At 44.5% G+C, this 24,140-nt stretch overlaps 1 long non-coding RNA gene across 3 annotated transcripts in view; it reads left to right on the forward strand.

The window, feature by feature from the left end:
• The first annotated feature begins 1,105 nt into the window (after window positions 1–1,105).
• LOC137637158 (uncharacterized) overlaps window positions 1,106–24,140 on the forward strand; it is a 64,385-nt gene continuing 41,350 nt past the window's right edge. The window contains exon 1 of one of the 3 annotated variants that reach the window (XR_011043429.1): window positions 1,106–1,210. This is a non-coding gene — a long non-coding RNA (uncharacterized lncRNA). Of the gene's footprint in view, window positions 1,211–7,413; window positions 7,589–24,140 lie in introns of those variants that run through there. The other 2 variants (XR_011043427.1, XR_011043428.1) reach the window with 2 other exon arrangements.

Here is a 24,140-nt window from a genome sequence, read left to right on the forward strand (position 1 = left end):
TAGCTAAAAGCCCTTTCACCAAATTTACTACTTGTTCTTGGTTCAGATAGCCTATGTTTGTCACTCATGTGTCTTATGGTAACATTTGTTTCTAGTTCTAGTTTGTTCAGGCATTCTTTTAGATATTTTGGTTCATTTTGGTTCAGTATCTTAAACGTTAGTAAGAGTAGCTTGTATTCAATTCTCGTCTTTACCGACAGCCAGTGTAATTTAATTAGTGCAGGGGTAATTCTATCCCTATTGTGTAGTCCTTTTAATAATCTAGCGGCTCTGTTTTGTACTCTCTGAATTTTCTTCAGCTGATAATTTGGTAAGCCATAGAACAGTGAGTTGCAGTAATCAATTCTTGAAAATATGTGATGATTAATGAGTATGGCCATAGATTATTCATTTACGTATTTACTAATAAATGCTATGTTTTTAATGTGACAGTTACAATTTCTTACCACATCATTTATATGTTCATTCATTGTCAGTATCCTCCATGATTACTCCAAGATTCCTGACAGATTTCTTTAGGTCAATGATCGATTGACCTATTTCAATTCTTTGGAAGCATTCGATTCTTTTTATATCTTTTTCATTTCCAAAAATAATACATAAACTTTTATCTTCATTGAGCTTGAGCTTTTTTGTTAACATCCAAGCCTTAATTTTAAACTCAACTCTGTGAGTTTCAAGTATATTTGCCAGTTCAATCGTGTAAATTTCAAACAGGAGAGGACCTAGTACACTGCCTTGAGGCACCCCTTTGGTTAGTTTTCTTGTCTCAGATTCAACATTTGATATAACTGCTTAAACTTTGTGGTTTTCAAGATAACTCTCAAACCAGTCATATGCTCGTTCTACGATGCCCACAGCTTTACAGACTCAAAATTGGGATGGTATGGTATTGACAGAAAATTGGGTTTACTTACCCTATTCCTTTTGGGCGAATAAAAATTTTTTCTTGCAAGTGGCAAAATTTTATACAAAATATAATATTAAAGAAAGATAAATTTAAAACTAAACCACGTCACACAAACACTTAGAGGTGCCGTTAAACATCAGTCCATAGTTCGATACTACTACTGTGAGAGGAGTTTCGAAAAAGTGTTTGGCGGGTAAGTAATTTAAGTCAATTTTTAATGTTTTAAATTGAATACACCTATCCTGGCTTTCGTTGGAGTTTACATACACATCTGTAGGATAAGCCAGTGTTAAAATACCCGTAAGTATAAGTCTAAATATGTTGCATTTGCCTTTAATGAAGACCAGTTGTCTTCAGTTAATGGCATGCGGTATCACATTAGCCCTCTTCAGTTTCATTCCTGAGGCCTAGGGTAGGTACCGGTAGTTGTAGGCCTAATATTTTCACGAGTATTGGTTATAATACTGTATTTGAGTTTCCCATACAGTAATTAAGTTTAGCCTAGCGCTAAAGTATCGAATATAAATACCATAACTTTATTGGAAATGTACTCTGGCTATTCGTAGAATGTCAACAAGTAAATGAAAAATATACTGTTAGTATAGGATATAGAAAATTTATTATACATCGGTTTATTATACATCCAAGAAGGTAATGTATAGAGAAGAAAAGGCTTGTTTTACCATTATATACCATTTCCCCAGTACGTTTTCCCCACTCAAAACCCCAAGTTCCCTCTGGGGGTCCCCCATTATCGGTAGATACTGTAGATATATATATATATTTCTGAAACTTCATTTCCGACAGGAAGGAGTGTCATTTTCGAAGAGAACGGACCTTTTTCTAAAGAAAAAAGTAGTGTTTACCCCAGGTTACATTACCCTGTATTACAGTACAATAATACCTTGATTTTTATATACCTCTGATAATTAATCTCTTCAGTATTGTCATTAATGCCTTTGTCAAGGCATGGCCATTGGTTGAATTTTTATTTCAAAAGTAATTTTGATGCCAAAGTACATAGAAATGTTAGAGCGTATTGTAAATTCTCGTTATATTCTACTCAGTCATTTTTGCATACGAAAACAGGATCTCCGTCGTGAATAGAACCCCCACCTAACCGAACCTAGAAGCCGTGTCCTTAACCTACTTGCCTACCGGGGCGGCTAACGGCCCCCTGCTACCACTTTAGACTGCCGTATTCTTAGCGATAGCGTTGAAAATAAGAGGATTATGGACTATGGCTGTCATCCTACATACACGATCGTGTGTCACACTGCTGGTACAACACCCCATTTTTCCTGTTAGTGTTCTTGGTGTTCGGTTGTGTTCTGTTGATATTATCTCCCGCAAAACTATTGTTTTCCGATTACCCCAACCCTACACACCTCGAGAGTAATAGGGTTCCCCAAGGGAGAATCTGGGTTGTTGGTTGGGAGAAAATAAAAAAAGTGATGTTGGGAAGCTAATAACAGTAGAACCCAAGAAAACTAACAAAAAAAGTGTGTTTTTCATGCAAGAAATAAGAGAGAAACAATACCCATGCAGTGACTGCTTTTGTTTTATATCGTCCTGTTTTCTATACACTGGTTTTGAAAAGTGACAAGAGAATATTGTTTATCACGATTAGAATGAAGAGACACTGTCTAACCTAAATACACCGACCTGAATCTGGGGGTGTTGTCGGACTCTTTATTCATAAAGGTTACTCAAATCTTGAAATGTTTAAAAAGTAGTGTAACAAGCTGCGAATATTCAGAACTAAACTTTACTCTTAAAAACAGAAAAATATCCTTTGTAACACTTTACAAACCCCCGAGAACAAATACTAGTATATTCTTTGAAGAATTCAGTGCATTCATTGAGATTATTATCATGGAGAAAATTGAATTATTTATTTGTGGAGACTTCAATTTTTGGATGGATAACGCATCAAATCTTGACGCTTTGGCATTTAGTGAGTTATTAGAATCATATCAACTAGAGAATAATGTCGACTGTACAACTACTTTAACTGGGCCTACGTTGGACTTAGTTTTGAGTGATGGAATGAATAACATTGTGTCTGATATAAATGCTGAAGAGAAATGTACTGTCTCCCCAGTGCACAAACTTTTAACGTTTATTCAACCTCTACAGAAACATGCAGTAGTAAAGAAAATAAACCTTTAGACATAAATCAAATTTTTCTCCTACCGTATTTACTGAAGAAGTTACAAAGAAAATAAATGATGGTATCAACATTCCCTGTGATCTGTGATCATGATAACCTGCGTTTGTTGGGAGGTATTTGTGTTAACTGTCTTACGATCACATATAATAGAGTGAGTAAAAGTGAATATGATACCATGTGCCCACTGATGGAAAAGACTATAACCATTAAAGACCAATCTCCTTGGGTTGATGGAGAGAGCATTGAAAAAGAGGGAAAAAGACGCAAAGAAAGAAAGTGGAATTGGTTAAAAACTGGAAGTACATTGATAGAATACAATACTGCTTTGTGTCAATACAGTGATACCTCGGTACTCGACCATAATCCATTCGGGATCAGTGTTCGACCACCGATTTGTTAGAGTACCGAAACCTTTTTTCCCATAAGAAATAATGGTATTTGTTTTTATACGTTCCTACGCATTCCAAAATGTCCAAAATATTAATAAAACGTGTACCTAAACAACAATAATTATTTAAATGTGTACGAAATTGGTCGGAAAACTATATAAAACAATTTTAAACCATTTACTGTAGATACCTTTGAGCAGTGGTTCGATGGCATACAGGAATGGATGTGGAGAGGATGGAAGGGGGAGGTTAGTGCTTGGGAAGAGAGTCCCTTTCCATGAAGTGGCTAGGTAGTTCTCCTTCAGGGGTTTTTTCTCTCTCTCCAGTAAAAGGTTGGGCAAATCTCCTTCAGGGGTTCTTCCTCTTCTGTCTCTCTTCTTTGGAGGGGAATCAGGCTGGGATGTAGCAGCTCTCTTTTCTTTTATGAAAAACATGTCAATTGTCAGCTGCTTCTTTCTCTTCTGCACTATTCTTCTAAAGTTAGACATAACATTATCATTAAAGGTGTTCACTGCCCGGTCCGAACTGGCTGCCTCCTCATGCCTAGTCACACGGTGAATACCAGTTCTGTTCCGGAATTGCTCGAACCAGCCCCTGCTTGCTTTAAAAGTAAATGACAAATCACTTTTCACTAGTACTGGCACTTTCCTTCACCAATTCTTCATAAATATGAAGAGCTTTCTCGCAAATGAAAGCTTCACTTATACTTTCCCCGGCCAACTGCTTTTCTTTAATAAATATAAGGAGCAACTTTTCCATTTCCTTAATTACTTGTGGCTTTGCTTACTAATTGCTGTCACTCCCTGTGCAACATTAGCTTTCTTTATCACTTCCTTATTTTTCAAAAAGGTAAAAATGGTCGACTTCGCCATGCCATACTGTAAGACTAGATCAGACACTCGGACACCATTCTCGTATTTCGCAATAATTTCCTTCTTCAACTCGATCGTTGTTCTCACTGTTTTCCTCTTATCTTTCCCCTTGTCATTAACTTTCTTGGGGCCCATTATTATCGGGAAAAAACAGGCAATAAAACGCACTAAATCACAATAAATTCTCAACACGTGTTATCGGACTGACGATCTCTCTTGAAATGATGCTACCCGACCAGGCGAGAGTAGCCGAGATGGCCGCTCATCTCACTCGGCCACGCGTTCGGCTGTGTTCGAGTTCCAAATTTTTGTTTGAACACCGCAGCAAAAATTACTCGAATTTTTTGTTCGAACACCGATTTGTTCGAATTTAGAGTCGTTCGACTACCGAGGTATCACTGTACAACTACCTACTAAGAAGGAAAAGCTAATACTATAAGAGAAAGTTCCGAGAAGCAGCAACAGACAAAGATAAGTTACATAGTCTCCTAAATGGTATGATGGGAAATGTAAATGAAAAGAAGCTACCAGATGGATACAGTGACCAGGAACTAGCAAATAATTTTCTAGTATTCTTTAAAAAAAAATTGAAAATATAACCAGATCATTTGTAAATATTCAACATCAGATTAATGATACATCAGATACACAAATGAAATTTATGAGATTTAAACAACATAACACAAGACAACATCACCAGGAATATCAAGAGAGCAAAGAAAACAAACTGCATGATCGATGCTATGCCAATACCTGAAGTAATTGGAGAGAGAAACATTCCTAGTCGAGCCAAAATAATTGTGAGAATAGCAAAGGCAAGCACTGATGAATGTAAGTTTCCCAAATCTGAGAAAATGGCAATAGTCACACCAGTTCTGAAAAATGCTGTAGATTACCAGGAATTAAGCTCATATAGATCTATTTTGAATCTATCCTTTGTTTCAAGAGTGCTAGAATACGTAATTCTTGAACAACTAATCAGTCACTTAGAAGTAATAAAAGCTTTGCCTGACAACCAATCTGCTTAAAGAAAACTATTCTCTACGGAGACAGCCATCTGCTCTGTTGTAAATGATATGCTGGAAATGATGGATGAAAATAAATGCGGTATTTTGATATTATTTGTTCTTAGTGCTGCTTTTGATACAGTTATGCATGAACTGCTACTAAATGATCTACAGTTCATCAGCGTTGAAGATCAAGTTTTCGAATACCTGGAAGACTACTTAGTTGGTAGAAATTACTGTGTACAAATTGGAAACTCTCTTGTTCCGTAACTGGAAAACAAAACTACAGTACAGTATTTATTAGGGGTTATTACTTTTAGCAAAGTTGAAAGGACGAGCCATTAAAATCTTAGCGAAGGTTAACTACCCATTCCGCTAGTTACCAGGAGTAGGGGTTGGTAGCTTGCTACCGCTCCCACTCACACACCGGTGATTTAGCTCACTTTGCTTTTGGCTCGGATGGTATGTTTGTTGCCGTTCTTCATCCTTCGCCTATTTTTGGACTGCCATTAATGGCTTTTGTTTTGTGCTTTCTCTTTGATTAGTGTGTGTGAGTTGACTTCTGCAACCATGCGTACTTGCCCGGAAATTGAAGGTTAGCCCTGCGGAACCTTCATGTCAGCCGTGGATACGATCACTACGCCCTTTGTCCCGCCTGCAGAGGTCAACGGTGTGATAGTAACAATAGGCAATAGGGGTAGTGAGTGTCGGGAGTGGTCTGCCTCCCAGTGGGAAAGGTTTGGGGTTGGCTGTAAATTAAAGGGTCTAGACTACTACTCAACGGTCTCCCTGAAGAGACCGAACAAGCAGGAGCTTTGGAGGAAGGTTGGAAAGCGGAAGAAGAGGTCTTGGGTTTTTCCCTTTTCGAAGAAATTTCGAAGGAGAAATATCCCACTTTGACTTCTTCTCGCACTATGACCAGGCAGTATTCATATGACCCCGCAGTTGTTGCAGTATAGTCCTTCATTAGGACTTTGGTAATAGACATGATATTGAAAATTGTAATTATCCTTATTCAACTCAATTTTTGGTAATAAAACTTCATTCATTACTGTAGGATTTACCTTTTCTTGATCAGATTAGCTGAATAATACTTTGTGTAATCTATTGAATTGCTGTGATTTTGTCAGTAAGGTTATATATTTGAGCACTTTATTATTGCCTTTTACATCTAGAAATCTCGAAGAAATTTATAGAAAGCTTAGTAATCATTGCTTAACCCTGAGACGTCATGGATGTTTTAGAGAGATGGCAACTAGAGGGTAATCCTCTTTGTTTTGTTCATAATTGTCAGGGTTTTGTATAAGATACGCCATAACGTATTTCCAAGAATTTTTTTTGTGTTCTTTGTTAACCATGAGGATTAATTTAGTTTTCCTTATTACGTTCTCCAGGACCAACTCTAAGCGCTGAAAACATAACCTTATATGGGCATAGCGATGGTCTAGCTCCATGATTGGTCGGCTCAGAGGGGCATCTCGCGCTAGACAGAGTGACGTCATGGCCCCGGACCTTGGCAGTGCAGGGCTGTCCGCTGTGGTGTGAGCATCTCTGTGCTCAGCTCGCTGTGTTGACTGATGCGGGGATTTAGGAGTGTCTCTCCGTGTGTGAAGGACCAATCACACATTTGGCTTGATAACTAATCACTCGCAGGAGATTAACGGTACCACCTGTGAATGTTCTTTGAACTGAACTTGAAACAGAATTGGCGTTGGGAAAAGATGTAAGTCTATTATTTATTGTAATGAACCCTATTGCAATTCATGTAATCCTGTACCATTGCTGTATTTTCTTTATTGACTTGTATTTATGTATTATAATGAACCCTATTGCAATTAATGTAATCCTGTACCATTGCTGTATTTTCTTATTGACGAGCTGTTTTTTTTTGTTTGCAGCTAAAACCTCGTCCGATATACAAGTTGTACTCTTCAATATATCTAATTATAAAAGACGTGAGTTTCAAGACCGACACGCCAGTAACTTAGAACTTTAGCCGAGAGAGTGAACCCCTCTCCAGTGTTCTACATATTGAATTAACCTTTCTAAATGTTTCAGGTTTGCAAAGCTAATTGAGAAGTCGGCAATCTGAAAATGATGGGGATACTGAATGTTGGTCCATGGTATTGACGGGTGAACAACAATATTTTCAGTTTGCCCTCGGTTATCATCGCAGTTTGCTGACATTTCTTCTCACAAGTGCTTTTGTTCATTGCCGCTATTACTGTGATGGTTAAGTAAGATTTCCTACATTTTCCTGTAAGGTTATGGTCTGCTTATGCTTTGGAGTAGAGAATATCCAAACTAGTTTCATTACATTTGTAGAGTTTATTTTTATGAACCTCTCCTGATGTTTATATTGCTTCTCTCTGGAAGCTTGGTTTTATCGTCGTCTAGCTCTAAAACTAAAATTTTTCAATATTAAACTTACCCGATAATCATGTAGCTGTCAACTCCGTTGCCCGACAGAATTCTACGGAAGGGATACGCCAGCGATCGCTATACAAGAGGGGGGTGTACTCACAAGCGCCACCTGTGGCCAGGTACTGCAGTACTTCTTGTTGACACCACCTCAATTTTTCCTCTGTCGTGCTTCCGGCAAGACGTTCATGGATACGCTTATAATTTTGGAGTCTTGTTCACGGTTTTTGGTGAAGTATTGCTCTAAGATTTCAGCTTTCGCTATTCAGGAAGTTTTATTATTAGCTTAGCTAACTTTTGGAATTAATTTGATTAATTATGGTGACGAAGAGAGTATGAACTCTCTTTCACCTTTAAATGGCCGACCCTTCCCTTAGACGGAAGTGTTGGTGTCTAAGAGAGTATAGACTCTCTTTCTTAATTTTGCTTAACAAAAGTTATAGATTTTTTTTTTTATCTCTCCGCCTTTTATAGGCCTCTTCGATTAACTTCCTTTTATTATAAACTTATTAAAATTAATTTTTATATTTGTTTATATTCGACCTTTCCTAATAGTAGGCGGTCTTTTCTTGGTACCGAAGTTAATTAACATTGAGCCCGTCATTTCGGTTTTACCTGTTAACATATTATGCTATTTTAATGTTTTTGAAAGAATTTCTTTGATAGTCTCGTACTGTTTTCAAAGTTGAACTAACGTTTTGTTTTGTCTCTGCAGTTGTTGACGTTCAGAACGTTCAACTTGCGCTCTATCGTTACGATAGAGAGAGAATTTTCACGGTGTCACGTTGCAGTAAGAGTAACCGTTTCTAGCGTTTTGTTCATTCTTTCTTAGCTTAATGGTTTTAATTCTAATAAAGGAACTTTTTATTTGGGAAATATTTCAGTTTTTTTCCTTTAACAATAATATGTTTTAACGATATATATGATTGGGCTCTTCTCTCAGGTTCTAAGTCAAGAGAGAGAGAGAGAGCTGGATAAACGTTTCGTTCAAGCGAGTAACGTTGTTATCGTTTTTGCTCTTCTCCCTAGTCTCTTTAGGGGAAGAAGGTAAACGTTTCTAGAGTTTTATTCTTGTTCTCAAGCTCTTGCGGTGAGAGATTTTAAACGTAGTTTATTTGATCTAGTGTTTAGTCTCTTTCCAGCCACTGAATTATTTATCTTTCATTAGATTTTTCTGTTACATTGTAATTCTGTTTTCGCAATTACTAACTTTTAAGGAAGGATAGAATTGCGTGTTTCAGGTACAAACCACTTAAAGTTTCGAGTTCAGTGAAATAAGTGCAAACAGAAAATCAAAAGTGATAAGTGATTAGCGCAAAGTGTGTCAGTGTTGTGCGTGAGGGTACTTCTGTGCGTGCCAGTCGTCCTCCCAGTCCGGGACCTCTTGCAAGCTCCCAAGCCCAGGGGAGAAGCAATGTCGAAGGGCAAAAGGGTTCGGCAGGCCTTGATCGGCGCACAGAAGTATCCTCGGTGGTTGCGGGCGTGTCTTACAGAGACCGTCACTCCCACCCGCAGACGATTGAGCCCTTATTTTGCTCGTCTGCAGAAGAAATTTCGGGGAGAAAACGCTGGACTCAGGTCTCAAGACCTCTTAAACGTAAAGTCCAGACCTCTAGAGTTCAACAACCCGGATGCAGTCATTGGGTTAGCTCTGACTCTCCGCAGTCATCAGGTGACTGCACACCTCCTAAGAGAGGTAAGGCGATGCCTCAACAGACCTCATCTTCTGTTTAGGCTTTGCCTCAACAGACCTTATCGTCTGTTGATCCCAAGATGACTTTGCTGCAGTCCATGCAGTCGCAGCTTGCGGTCTTAATGCGTGAGTTTCAGGCTGAGAAGGTTACACCTCCTCCTGCGAGCGCTCCGCCTCACCGCAGTCCAGTCTGCCAGGCGTACGAAGTTGAGGTTCCTCAAGCTACCTTACCGCGTTCGGAGTTGCCAGTTACCAGCGTTGTGCAGCAACCTTAACCTTCCTTAAGGCAACCTCAACATTGGGAGCAGGAGTCTTATGCCTTGAGGCAAGATTTTCTTGCAGTTAGACCATCTTTGAGGCTACAACCTTTTGAGGTACGACAACCTCTACCATCCTTGAGGCAGCCACCTCAGCTCTCGCAGCTGCTACCTCAACTTTCCTTAAGGCGAGAGCCTCAACTCTTGAGGCTAGCTCCTCAGGAACCTCAACTCGTGAGACAGGAACTGCGTTCTGCGCAGCCGCTACCTCAACTCTCGCAGCTCACACCTCAAGAACCTCAACTCGTGAGTCAAGAGCCTCTCTCTGCGCAGCCACCTCAACCCTTGAGGCAAGCGCAACTCTTGAGGCAGGAACCTCATGCTATGAGTCAGCCACCTCAACGCATGCATCTGCCACTTTCTCCTCAACTTGAGCCTCTTCCCATTCAACTTTGAAATAACAAATGACAATAATAACACCTCATTACTTTCATAACTTGCATTTGTAATCATATACATGTATGCCTACACAAACATTATGATAATGGAGGTTATTCGTATTACTTAAATAAAAAAATATATATGTATTCCTTGCAATATATTTTTAACAAATCGCAAATATGGCAAAATATCTTCAAAACAAAATGAATCATGAGTTATGAATGTAATGTAAATATTATGTTGATATTAAAACCCCATGCAAGCATGCATGAAGTAATGCAGTGTTGCCAACAGGGCGAGTTTCCCTGTCCTGAGGTGAAGTAGATTATAGATCGTATATTTAGTGCAGCTTAATTCTACGATTAGCCGGCTATCAAATTCATCAACAAAACAGTCTAATCAATTCCCTCGGCACGTGCACTTTCAATAGACAGTAATGCGATATTACTCAATCTAGCACTGGTCATGGAATTTCTGAGAAATGTTACACGCCATGCAACATGCTCTGCTTACCTTACAGCATGCTCTACATACAGCATGCTCTGCATACAGCATGCTCTGCATACCTTACCGCATGCTTCTCAGTCACACATCTTTGGTTGTTGCCAACTCACTAGACTGTCAAGCAGTTTCATAACGTTGCCTTCTAGTCTGCTGCTTTTGCACCAGTGAAACCCTCACTGAGAGAACTTAGCTTTTCTCGGATATGGTCCCTGTAGATGAGAAAGTGCTTTTCTCCCTCCTTCTGATATTCCCTTGAGGACTCTGTCATTTGGAGAGGAGCCTTTAGCTGCGTAGCCCCCTATGGACTTTTATTTAAGCATAACATGCTTCCAGGGAAGGTAATGGTTCCACTTCAGTCGCTAACCCCGTCTGTTACCACACCTGCTCCCATAGACCTTGATCTGTGTTGCAAGACATGCAGTCCAAGCTTAGTCCTTGTTAGAGGATTTTTTGTTTACGGAGTCAGTGTGTCACTGGGAAGACGTTCAACAACCAGCAGAAGTGACTTGTTGTGACGCAGTGCGGCAACCTCAGCAACCCGATAAGGAGTTGTCTATACGACCCAGACAGTCTAGACAGCTTCGGGTTGTCACTGTACTTCCTCGCTTCCCCATGGTTGACAGTTCACAGACTGTGCAGCAGTACCATGATCTTGTGTCCGGCTCCGTCAGACGACTGGCTTTTAAGAGCTCCCACAAGTCGTCGCTGTCTGGAGATTCTCAGATGGACTATGGATCTGATCAAGGAACTGGGCCTCCTGGTCAATTTTGAGGAGTCTCAGCTCGTCCCATCCCAGACCATTGTCTACCTGGGTATGGATCTTCAGAGTCGAGCTTTTCGGGCTTTTCCGTCGGCCCCAAGGATCTTCCAAGCCCTAGAATGCATCCAGAGCATGCTGAGAAGGAACCGATGCTCAGTCAGGTAGTGGATGAGTCTAACAGGGACACTTTTATCGCTGGCCCTGTTCATCGTGTTAGGGAGACTCCACCTCCCCCCCCTTCAGTATCATCTAGCTGCTCACTGGATAAAGGACATGACGCTAGAGACGGTCTCAGTTCCTGTTTCCGAAGAGAGGAGGTCTTCTCTCGCGTGGTGTAAGAACAGCTTTCTTCTCAAGGAAGTCTACATTTGGCTGTTCAGAAACCCAACCGCCGTCTCCTCTCGGACGCATCAGACACGGGCTGGGGTGCGACTTTGGACGGACAGGAATGCTCGGGAACATGGAATCAGGAGCAAAGGACACTTCACATCAATTGCAAGGAGTTGTTGGCGGTTCTTCTGGCCTTGATAAACTTCAAGTCCCTCCAGCTTAACAAGGTGGTGGAGGTGGACTCTGACAACACCACAGCCCTGGCTTACATCTTCAAGCAGGGAGGGACTCTTTCGTGGAAGTTGTTCTAGATCGCAAGGGACCTCCTCATCTGGTCAAAAGATCGAAAGCTCACGCTGGTAACGAGGTTCATTCAGGGCGGTATGAATGTCATGGCAGATCGCCTCAGCCGGAAGGGTCAGGTCATCCCCACAGAGTGGACCCTTCACAAGAGTGTTTGCAGCAGACTTTGGGCCCTGTGGGGTCAGCCAACCATAGATCTGTTCGCTACCTCGATAACCTAGAGACTCCTGTTGTATTGTTCTCCGATTCCAGACCCAGCAGCAGTTCACGTGGATGCTTTTCTGCTGGATTGGTCCCATCTCGACCTGTATGCATTCCCGCCGTTCAAGATTGTCAACAGGGTACTTCAGAAGTTCTCCTCTCGCAAAGGGACACGGCTGACGTGGATTGGCTCCGCTCTGGCCCGCGAGAGAATGGTTCATAGAGGTACTGCAATGGCTGGTCGACATTCCCAGGACTCTTCCTCTAGGAGTGAACCTTCTACGTCAACCTCACGTAAAGAAGGTACACCCAAACCTCCACGCTCTTCGTCTGACTGCCTTCAGACTTTCGAAAGACTCTCAAGAGCTAGGGGCTTTTCGAAGGAGGCAGCCAGAGCGTTTGCCAGAGCAAGGAGAACATCCACTCTCAGAATCTATCAGTCTCAAGGGGAAGTCTTCCGTAGCTGGTACAAGACCAATGCAGTTTCCTCAACCAGTACCACTGTAACCCAGATTGCTGACTTCCTGTTACATCTAAGGAAAGTAAGATCCCTTTCAGCTCCTACGATCAAGGGTTACAGAAGTATGTTGGCAGCGGTTTTCCGCCACAGAGGCTTGGATCTTTCCTCCAACAAAGATCTACAGGACCTCCCTAGGTCTTTTGAGACCTCAAAGGAACGTCGGTTGTCCACTCCAGGCTGGAATCTAGACGTGGTCCTAAGGTTCCTTATGTCATCAAGATTTGAACCTCTCCAATCAGCCTCTTTTTAGGACCTCACATTAAAAACTCTTTTCCTCGTGTGCTTGACAACAGCTAAAAGAGTAAGTGAGATCCACGCCTTCAGCAGGATCATTGTTTTCACATCTGAAACGGCTACATGTTCCTTGCAGCTCGGTTTTTGCTAAACGAGCTTCCTTCACGTCCTTGGCCTAAGTCGTTCGAGATCCCAAGCCTGTCCATCTTGGTGGGGAATGAACTGGAGAGAGTACTTTGCCCAGTTAGAGCTCTTAGGTACTATCTAAAAAGGTCTTAACCTTTACGAGGACAATCAGAAGCCTTATGGTGTGCTATCAAGAAACCTTCTTTCCCAAATTCTAAGATCTCAGTTTCTTACTATTCAGGCTTCTGATTAGGGAAGCACATTCTCATCTGAAGGAAGAAGACCTTGCTTTGCTGAAGGTAAGGACACATGAAGTGGGAGCTGTGGCTACTTCAGTGGCCTTCAAACAGAACCATTCTCTGCAGAGTGTTATGGATGCAACCTATTGGAGAAGCAAGTCAGTGTTCGCATCATTCTATCTCAAAGATTTCCAGTCTCTTTACGAGTACTGCTACACCCTGGGACCATTCGTAGCAACGAATGCAGTAGTAGGCGAGGGCTCAGCCACTACATTCCCATAATCCCATAACCTTTTAACCTTTCTCTTGAATACTTTTTATGGGTTGTACGGTCGGCTAAGAAGCCTTCCACATCCTTGTTGATTTGGCGGGTGGTCAATTCTTTCTTGAGAAGCGCCGAGGTTAAAGGTTGTGATGAAGTCCTTTAGTATGGGTTGCAGCCCTTGATACTTCAGCACCTTAGAGTTGTTCAGCCTCCTAAGAGGAACGCTGCGCTCAGTAAGGAAGACGAACTTATTTAAGGCAGAGTAATGGCTCAAGTCGACTTCCTTACCAGGTACTTGTAATTTCATTGTTATTTTGAATAACTGATAATATGAAATACGGGATACTTAGCTTCTTGATATACATGTACACTGGTTTTCACCCACCTCCCTGGGTGTGAATCAGCTACATGATTATCGGGTAAGTTTAATATTGAAAAATGTTATTTTCATTAGTAAAATAAATTTTTGAATATACTTACCCGATAATCATGATTTAATTGACCCACCCTTCCTCCCCATAGAACCAGTGGACCGAGGAAAAATTGAGGTGGTGTCAACAAGAAGTACTGCAGTACCTGGCCACAGGTGGCGCTTGTGAGTACACCCCCCTCTTGTATAGCGATCGCTGGCGTATCCCTTCCGTAGAATTCTGTCGGGCAACGGAGTTGACAGCTACATGATTATCGGGTAAGTATATTCAAAAATTTATTTTACTAATGAAAATAACATATTTCCTGTTTTGTTTCTTTTTAATAGACATGCCTCTGTGGTAAAGTAATAAGACAATATATCAGCTGATGGCAATAACCAGTGGCTTGGACAAGCCATACTACCTTTGTCTTCAGTCTCTGCATTGCTGTCGGCTTGATGACGAGCCCCCATCCCCAGGTTGTTCCAATTTATGTTTAGCAGTGTCTTTAGAGATGATGATGTCTGGATTTTTTAGTAACTGCAGACTAGATTGCTCGAAGGAATTGTATTTTGGCAATCAAGATCTGCATTCGCTTTTTGTCTCGTGTCAGGGACAGCATTGTGATTTAAGTAGCCGTTGTGAGGAGTGAGAAAGCTGCGATGTTCCTCTTGTGGAAAAGTATGTTTCTATGATCTCCAACCAAATTAAAGTTCAAAACGCAACAGAAAACTTGTTTGTTCCAACACGAATACTTACCTCGAACTACTTTCTTAGGAGTTACCTGTAACCTCCTCTCTACCGACCAGAGTTTTGTGTAGTGTACCCCCCACCCCGTTTTCTAAGGAGGCCTACCCCCGGTATTAAGGAATGTGCCCCGAGGGTAGGCTTATCGTAGGTCGATGTCTGGCCGGGTCAGCCTCATCAGTAAGTTCTCTGGTCGCGACGTGCCCTCGTTCTCTATCGATCCTTTGTGTGCGTTCTAAGTGCCCCACGTGTTCCCCGCGCGGTAACTTGTGTTTTCCTGCGTACTTTTCCCGGGTGTTCCTGTGTGTTCACCTTCCACCCGTTTGCTTACCCAGTGTATTCCTTGATTCCCTTCGTGCTTGTGTCTTGCGTGTGTGCATTATGGAGCAAATCCGCCGTTGTCCGGGGCCTGGAGCCGGTAAATCGTGTGGAGCGTTCCTCTCCAAGCCTGAAGTGGATCCTCACTCCTTTTGCTCCTAGGGGAAGGGTTTGTTTGTCAGCAGATACGTGCCCTGAGTGTGTAGACTGGAGCGATATCCAGTGGGTACGGTACGGTACGAAAAAGAGAAAATCGGCGAAACGTTCCCCCAGGAAAGCTAGTGTTACTTCGCCGATACCATCACCCAGTGATCGGTCCGACGGGGCCTCTGTTTCGCCGTCCCCTACACAGAGTAGGGGACGAGGTAAGTCTGTCGTAGAGAAGGAACAAGGCGACCTTCCCCAGGAACCTAGTGAAAGTGCAGTGCCGATTGCGGGCCCTTCTAGGGCTAGTGAAGAACCCAGTAGTGCGTCCGGAGAGTCGGCCCTTGTGCTCGGGGGGTACGCGTCCTCCGATGACCCCTTGTGGGGTAGTAACGCGGTGTCTGTGTCTTCGCCGCCCTCGTGGGCCTGTGCTTCAGGGTCTTCGTTAGGCGGAGACAACCAGAAGAAGTTACGACCTTCGGGTAATGATGCCTTCGGTTGGAGGCTTCCGAAGACGCCGGGTAGATCACCCTTAAGGATGGAAGTGGCCATGGACCCCTGGCTCCCTAGCATGGAGCGCCTTAAATCGTTCCCGCCCCCTTCACGGAAGTCCCCGAAGATTTCCTTCAGCCGTCGACCTCGGGCACTCAACGCGCGAAGAAGTCCCCCGCAGTCCCCGCTACCGGCCGACATACGATAAGCACAGTGTCGTCGGGTTCGTCGGAGGATTATTTCTCGTCGGAGGAGGAAGTCAGGGTAAAACACCGTCGTCAGAGGGAGCGGTCCAGGAGCAAGCGTTCCCGTTCGAGGTCGCGCTCCCGGTACAGTAGCAAGCGCTCCCGCTCCCCAGGGCGTAAGTATAGGAGGAGTAGGTCTCCTGATGGCGACTGGGTCTTCGTACCCCGGGACTCAAAGGTGCTTTGTTCCCCGGACCGCCGGTCCAGAGTGTGTTCGCCAAGGATGCCGTCCTCAAAACACGACCTTGACCCTCGCAACCAAGCTCGCAGGAAGGACTCTACAAGAAGGCATAAGTCCTCGAAGCCTCCGGTTCACCCCGCCCAGCGGGGGGAAACGCGCTTCTTGTCGGGCGGCCTGGCCGAACCATCCCAGCTGGTGCGGCCTTCGGGTCGGAAGGAACGGTTCCCGCTGTCGGGTCAGCCCACGGGAACCGCGTCCTCGGCACCCAGAGCCCTTGAGCGGACGAGAGTCCCCGCTGAATCAGCGATGCCTGCGTTAACCCAGGCCCCTGGTGCGGACGCCCCCGCAGATGAAATCCAGTACCTCGGTAGGACGGCACCCCTGGCCCCAAGAGCTAGACGTCCAGTCGGTGTGCCCGGTAACCCGGCTCCCCGGCCCCAAGCCGAGACCTCGGCTGACGGAAGGGAGGGTTCACCAACGGAGGACTCGGCCTATAGGAGGGTGGTTGGCCTTATCAGAAGACACCACAAAATCGAGGAACCTACAGCTACAGACAAGGATTACTGGAGGTCAAGCCTATTAAGAATTATGCAGACCCCTACCCAACCTAAGACGTCTCTAGCGCTTCCTCTAGCCCGAGATCTGGTCCTAGGGCAGGAGTATGTGGACAAGGTGGTGGCTAGTAATGCTGAAGCCCCCAAAACCCAGAGTTCCTCAAAATTGCTCCAGGGCCTCAGAACCCAAGGCAAAGTATATGTGCCAGAGGGGCGTCGCCCAGGCCCCTGTAAGGTGGAGTCATCCATCGACATCCTGAGTCAGGGCGTCTCAGACGATAGGGCCTCTTCGGCCCCGGTCTGTTTCTCGCCGGCAGAGGCCTCCATGATGGAGGAAATGTCGAGAGATTTAGTGAAAGTCTCCTCTTGGCTGGAATGGTGGGCTTCCACCTTAGTAGGGGTACAAGCCTCGTTCGACCCCGCGGACCCTGACCAGCAAGGCCTCCTGAGAGACCTTATTACCTCCGGGGGTAAAACCCTAAAATTTTTAACTTACCAGTTGCTCGCCCTGATGGCTAACTGGGTACTCCGTAAGAGAGACACCGTACTGACGAAGGTGTCCCGGAAGGTACCAGACAGGGAAGCGCGGGCCATACGGAGCTTACCCTTGTGGGGAGAGTCCATGTTTCCCCTGAAGGAACTAGAGACCATCATGGAGAAGGTCTCGAAGAAGAAGGAGTCTAACAACCCCAGACCTATGCCTTCTAGGAGACCGCCCTACAAGAGGTCCGTCTCGGATAGTGCCGCGACGTCCCAAGCCTCTCCCAGCACTACGAGCAGAGAGGCTCCCTCTTCCTCCTGGTCCGCAACGCCTCAGCCCCCCCGCAGGGGAGCTCCAGCGCCTTCAAGCTCCTTCAGGTCGGGTTACTCTGCCTCTAGGAGAGGCCGATCAGGCCGCTCCTCCAGAAGAAGATAGAGTGGGAGGCCCCCTATCCCCGCCCAAGCCTCGGGTTGGGGGATGCCTCAGACTTCATTGGCAAGCATGGAAGGCTCACGGAGCAGAGCCTTGGACAGTGTCCGTACTAAAGGAGGGCTACAGACTACCGTTCTTAACGGAACCACCCCCTCTTATTCCGGCCAGCCGGGCGGAATGGCTAGCTCCCAGAGACCCGTTGAAGAGGACCGCCCTTCAAGAGGAGGTGTCCTCCATGTTAGAGAAGGGCGCCATGGAAGAAGTTCTTCTCCCAGGGCCGGGTTTCTACAGTCGTCTGTTCCTGGTAGAAAAAGCGACGGGGGGGTGGAGACCGGTTATAGATCTGTCGGCTCTCAACAAATTCATCAAGAAGACGGACTTCAAAATGGACACTCCGAAGTCAGTCCTGCTGTCCTTGAGGGAGAAAGATTACATGATGACCATAGACCTCAAGGACGCATACTTCCAAATTCCGGTCCACCCCTCGAGTCGAAAGTTCCTCCGGGTGAAATGGGGTTCCCAGATCCTGCAATTCAGGACCCTTTGCTTCGGATTGTCAACAGCGCCCCAGGTGTTCACGAGAGTCTTCACGACTGTCTCAGTGTGGGCTCACGAACGAAGCATTCGCCTCATCCGATACCTGGACGACTGGTTGCTTCTTTCCGCCTCAAAGGGCCTCTTGGAGGAACAAGGGATGAAACTCCTCCAGTTTTGCAAGGATCTGGGCATGGTAATCAACCCGGAGAAGTCAAACCTATCCCCATCCACCAGAATGAACTACTTGGGAATGACATTGGATACCATTCTGGGAAAAGCCTTCTCTTCGGAGGACAGAATAAGAAACCTCATGAATATCATTCAGCCGTTCCTGTCAGAGCGTCCCAGGAGAGCGAGAGACTGGCAGAAGCTGATAGGTCACCTGGTCTCATTGGAGAAACTAGTTCCCCAAGGGAGGGTAAGGCTCAGAACCGTACAATGGAACCTGAAGAACCTCTGGTGCCAACTGGACTCACAACAAGTTCTAATCCCAGTCCTACCAAACACGAGACCCTCCCTGGAATGGTGGCATTGCCGGTCGAACTCACTCAGGGGAATGCCCTTCAGGAGCGACCCACCCGAGTTACTACTGTTCACAGACGCCTCCAACCAAGGGTGGGGAGCCCATCTCCTCGACGAAACAGCACGAGGGACCTGGTTGGACAGGGAGAAAGAACTCCACATCAATGTCCTGGAGTTGAAGGCAGTCCAGAAGGCTTGCCTACACTTCGCGAGTCTGCTAAAGGGAAACACCGTGGCGTTGATGTGCGACAATGCCACGGTAGTGGCATACATAAAGAAACAAGGAGGCTTGAAGGCGAAGGAGTTGTGCGATCTCACCATAGAAATTCTAGATTGGGCAGAAGAGAACCAAGTGGTGTTGTTAGCAAGGTTCATTCCCGGGAAGAAAAACGTACTGGCCGACGGCCTCAGCAGAGTGGGCCAGATACTAGGGACAGAATGGTCCCCTCTTCCGGAAGTAGCCAAGCTCATCATCCAACGTTGGGGTTCCCCGGTGATGGACCTCTTTGCAACAAAACTCAACGCCCAACTCCCCGTATATTGCTCTCCTGTACCAGACCCGAAAGCAGCCTTAGAAGACGCCTTTCAGCACAAGTGGGACAATCTAGATGTGTACGCTTTTCCCCCTTTCACGTTGATAAGGCAAGTGCTCAACAGAGTAAGGACAGCCCGAAACCTAAAGATGACTTTGGTAGCGCCCTGGTGGCCGGAGAGAGAGTGGTTCGCGGACCTAAAAGACCTAGCGAGTCAACCACCGTGGCCTCTGCCCGACAGGTCAGACCTTCTGCATCAACCTCATTTTCCCAGGCTCCACGACAACCCACTCTCCCTACGTCTTCACGCCTGGAGACTATCGAGCGGCTCCTGAAGAAAGAAGGATATTCTTCATCCACGGCTAAGAGAATGTCGCTATACCTGAGAAAGTCGTCAGCCGCGGTCTACCAGGCTAAGTGGGCCTCCTTCACGAAGTGGTGCTCTGAGAAGCGCATTAAACCTCTTAAGGCCTCTGTCCCAGACATAGCAAATTTTCTGGTGTTTCTTAGAGACAAGGTGGGAATGTCAATCCCAGCCATAAAAGGGGTTCGGGCCGCCTTAGGCCAAGTCTTCCTCCTGAAGGGCATCGACCTGGGAGCCTCGAGACACATAGCGATGCTTGTCAAGAGTTTCGAGCAGTCCTGCCCCCCACAGGCGAGTAGGGTGCCCCAGTGGGACTTAGCCAAGGTCCTGAAGATGTTGTGTGGTCCCCCCTTTGAACCTTTGAAGGATATCGTGGACAGAGATCTCACCCTCAAGGCCGTCTTCTTGCTGGCCTTGGCGTCCGCTAAGAGAGTGGGTGAGATCCATGGTCTGTCATATGACGTTTCTCATTCGAAGGGGTGGAAAGAAGTATCCTTCAAGTTTGTGCCTTCTTTTGTGGCTAAGACTCAGAACCCAGCAGTCTGGGATCCGAAGCTCGAAGGTTTCTCAATACCTGCCATCCCTAGGACAAGTAATGCAGAAGATTTGAAATTATGCCCTGTACGAACAATTAGAAAATACCTGGAAAGAACAGCTCATCTCCGCCCAGGCATCAAGAGCCTCTTCGTATCCACAGGTATTAATAAGAAACAAGTGTCCAAGAACACCATTTCCTTCTGGTTGAGACAAGTTATTGCCAGAGCCTACAAGGAAGAAGGCATAGCAGTGCAAGGCACCCCCCGACCTCATGACATCAGGGGCCTGAGCACCTCCTTAGCCTTTGAGAAGAACATGGCAGTGGGTCAGATCCTGCGAGCAGGTACTTGGTCGAACCAATCAACCTTTACTGCCCATTACCTCAAGGACTACTCGAGGAAGTCCTTAGACGGGTTCTCCATTGGAACAGTCATCTCCGCCCTCCAAGCGGTGTAACGGTAAAAGCCCCAGGCGCAATCACGGCTAGCAACCGGTAGGCACAAGTACGGTTTCCTTCCATCCTACCCAGTTGCTTCCTAGCCTCATCGGGGAGTACCAACTGATACCATTGGATAACACATTTTTCACGACTACGCTACTGGAAGGAGCATCAGAAGAAGTTTTTCAAAGGGTGAGTAATTAGACACTAACGTGAACTCTTGTGTAGTTACCCTCACATCCGTTTTCTAGTAGGTACCGTTATCTCTGGGCCTCCGCTTCCCGGGTCAGGGGGTCAGAATAGCACTCCCGCCTCCTAAAGTGTAAGTCTCCTAAGAAAGTAGTTCGAGGTAAGTATTCGTGTTGGAACAAATCAAAAATTTTAAGTAATTTTTATTTTTCCCAACATACTTACCGAGAACTACTTTCGGGTAATGGCCCTCCCTTCCTTCCCCGAGTGCCTCTCTTCCCTTGCAAGCATTGTGCTAATCCAATAGAAATTACTGATGAGGCTGACCCGGCCAGACATCAACCTACGATAAGCCTACCCTCGGGGCACATTCCTTAATGCCGGGGGTAGGCCTCCTTAGAAAACGGGGTGGGGGGTACACTACACAAAACTCTGGTCGGTAGAGAGGAGGTTACAGGTAACTCCTAAGAAAGTAGTTCTCGGTAAGTATGTTAGGAAAAATAAAAATTACTTAAAATTTTTGATTTTTAGTTCCTGGGGAAATACAAGAAGACTGGGTTACTGTTGTTAATTATAGTGGGTATTATGATGATAATGACATGCTAATATTGAACTCCAATAGAGCACTTAATAAGTCTACTTTTGATAGTTATGTGCTTCAAAATTACTTAACTTCCTAAGCTTCTTTTGTAAAATCTAAGGCCAGCGAGTCTTTTGTCAAAGGCAGTAATTCTGAACAAATCTTCCCTTTCTCGAATCCTAACCTGACTTCCCAAACTGGATTTAGAGGTTCTAGTGTTCAATTCAGTAAGGATTCTTATGACGCACAGTACATCACAGATATGAGATTTCTCATAGAACCTTGAGTTCTTTATTTACGTTAGACCCTTCTGCTGCAAAACCTTTACCTTCCCACAATCCTAGCCACTCTTTTAGGCAACTAGATTGTGAGGCAGAATACTGAGGTGGTAGCCTGAATCCTAACATCCTTTCACTTGGTGAAGTAACTGCACTGGAGCAACCTCATATTGCATATGTGGATGGAGTATTATATTGTATGATTCTCATAGAACAAAAGATATTTGTTGAAGCTTTGGCAAAAGCTTATCAGTTGCATCATGTTTCAGATGGTAGTCCACATAATTTGCTTGCAAGGTCGGCCACTAGCTTTTACAGTTCTACTCGTTATGGTGTAAATGTAGGCATCGCCAACAAATTTGTTTAAAATCTTTTCCTTCGTTGGAATGTGTTGTGTTTTGAATATCGTAAAGCCATTTAAACCTCAAGATTCTACGTATAACCTCCAACTATTATCAGAGAGGTAGAAAGCTCAATAATATTTTTTTCAACTTCTATAACCTTTCAGTGAATATGATCAGGAAAGAGTTTCTTACTAGGATATCACAAGTTAGATTAATACTGCACTAGGCTTTATTGTTTGAGTTTTACCACATTCACTTGAAAAGATATCAAATTCAAACATAAGTTCTACGAATTCTTCATTTAGATGCTTATCTAAATCTGGTGTAGGGCTGTAATCTGAAGGATTACAATTTTGTAGTATATGAAAGGTTCTGAAGTCATCTTTACCACCAGAATCAACAAAAATAATGTTTGAGAACTTACACAACTCTTCATTAAAACAATGACCAACAAAATTGTCCCTCTTATAGAACTTCTCTCCCCGTGTATGTAAGGGAGGGACAGTGCATACTGAGAATACATCTTCCCTGGGAATGGATCTAGTACGTTCTAATACACAAAGGAGAGATGGTACGTACCAGGAACGTACCCATTCCCAGGAAGGTATATTAGTAAGTGCAGATTCTTGTACGTGCTTGAGAGCACACAATGTCGGTCAGAATTAATGGCTTTGAATCTCCCCCTAAGAAGACTTCAGTTCTGAATAGAGAGAATTCAATCGTGCAGGAAGAGAAAACCATAATTGGTCTTCTTGCTAGTGCGAACGATGAGATCTTCTTTCGCTGGATCGTGAGCATGAAGGCAATCCAAGATCTCATGATAAATCCCATCACCATCCGTCATTGTTATCCGTCTTCTTGAGATCGTTTCTATCCTGACTGGTCACTGTGAGATAAGTCTCCATAAGGTTATATGACAAAATAGCTGGTCCAAAACAGCTAGTTTTGAAATAGCTTGTTTACCAAAACAGCTAGCTACAAAATAGCTAGTATATCAAAACAGCTAGTTTCAAAACTTAATACCAGAGTAGCTATTATGCCAAGACAGCTAGTGTACAAAACAGCTAGGATGGAAGAAAATTAAAAAGTTGATGCTTTATTTAAAACTGTAAAATTCTTTGGGAACCCCAATATCAAAGCTGAAATATATTCAATTAGTATTTGATGATATAGATAATGCCACAGAAGAATTCAAATGTTGAAATTTCTTTATTTTTGAGTCTTTGTTTTAAAGTTTGAATCTTTCCATCAATTTCTTTGGTCCTTTTACTTGTAATCTCCCTTTAAAGGCTTTAAAGGCCACTCATGAATGGCAGAGGAGAGGGACAGTGACATTGCCCTATCGAGCAGGTCAATACCCTAGAGACGATCATATATAACGGATTTTGAAAAATCTATTTGTTCCGTAACTGGAATACTTCACAGTATTTAATAGGGGTATTACTTTCGGCGTAGCTGAAATGACGAGCTATTAATTTTTAACGAGGATTTACTATCCACACCGGTTAGTGGGGGTAGGGGAGGGTAGCTTGCTAACACCCCCCCCCCCTTCTCTCACACACCTGTGCTTGAGCTCACTTTGCTCTCGGCTCGGATGGTGATCGGGCATTTCCGCTCTCATCCTCGCCGTCATATTAGCAGCCATTTAATTGCTTTTTTTCTTTTCTTTTTCTAGTTCTGTATATGTGAAGTTGGCCTCTGCGATCATGTGCACCTGCCCTGGGTTTCCCGACTGCTCCTGTGGAACATTCATGTCGGGGGTCGAGACTGATCCTCACGCCCTTTGTCCTTCTTGTAGGGGCCAACGGTGTGATAGCAACAAGTGTAGTGAGTGGTCTGCCTCCCAGTGGGAGAGGTTTTCGCGACGACGGAAGTAGTAGTCCAAACGGGATACAGTATTTCTCCTTCGAAGGTTGCTTCGAAAGGAGAAAAACCCAAGGCCTCTTCTTCCGTTGCCCAAACCTCCTCCAAAGCTCCCACTCGGTTGGTTTCTTTCGAGAGACCGTCGAGTGATAGCTTAGACCGATGTATTGTTAACCAACCTCGGGGCTCGATAGATGACGTTGCTTCCCCTAGCGAAGCAGCTCCACCTCTTCTCCCGGGGGAGGATATGTCACTAACCTCCCTTTTTCAGCTTTGGTCCTCCTTGGGGCTTACGGGTTCGCCCT

The sequence above is a fragment of the Palaemon carinicauda genome, unplaced genomic scaffold, assembly GCF_036898095.1.
Source record: "Palaemon carinicauda isolate YSFRI2023 unplaced genomic scaffold, ASM3689809v2 scaffold56, whole genome shotgun sequence".
Taxonomy (NCBI): domain Eukaryota; kingdom Metazoa; phylum Arthropoda; class Malacostraca; order Decapoda; family Palaemonidae; genus Palaemon; species Palaemon carinicauda.